Raw genomic sequence first — 839 nt, 5'->3', positions numbered from 1 at the left:
ATTGTTTGACAATATTCGTTTGCTTAAGAGAAAAACTCGGTCAAAGTTTCTATGTACTGTACATGTGCAACAAAGATAGTACCGTTCGTAGACTTGAGTGTAATAGAGAGAGGATACCGAACCCCTTTTTACTTTTCCGGTGAAACTATCATACTTATTATAAAATGTCATTCAATCTTTTTTGTAGACAATTTTATTTCCTACAAATTATTTTAAATAAATTTTTTTTTCAAATTCTGCATTGTTTTCTAGTTATCTCCATTTTAATGCCAAGCTCCTAAAAAAATAGTGTTCTGATCGATTTTAAGAGCTTGGCATTGAAATGGAAATAACTAGAAAACAATGCAGAATTTGAAAAAAATTTATTTAAAATAATTTGTAGGAAATAAAATTGTCTACAAAAAAGATTGAATGACATTTTATAATAAGTATGATAGTTTCACCGGAAAAGTAAAAAGATCTCAAAATTTACTCTTACTTGTCTTCGAGCTCCAATAACTTTTGAACGGATGGATTTATCAAGAAATGATAAGAGACTTTTTTCGTAGAGCGTTAAATTCCTTAGAAAAACATTTGCTGAGCTTATTCGTACAATGAGCCATTGCCGAGGTAAGAAATTCCAAGCTAAAAAAAATTATTTTTTTCATGTTATTTAAATGGGAAATCAAAAATCACGAAGCGCCACCTCTTAATATTAATATTAAGAGCTCAAACTTTACCAGAATTTTTTTTTCATCATCCTTAACGATATTTCCACGGTAGCTAAAGAAAAAAAAAATTAGTTATTTTTTTTGGCGCACCCTAATGGACATAATGGTAAGAACTGTGACAAGCAAAAA

The sequence above is a fragment of the Microplitis mediator genome, chromosome 10, assembly GCF_029852145.1.
Source record: "Microplitis mediator isolate UGA2020A chromosome 10, iyMicMedi2.1, whole genome shotgun sequence".
NCBI classification, from domain to species: Eukaryota; Metazoa; Arthropoda; class Insecta; order Hymenoptera; family Braconidae; genus Microplitis; species Microplitis mediator.
This window is presented reverse-complemented; position numbering follows the sequence as displayed.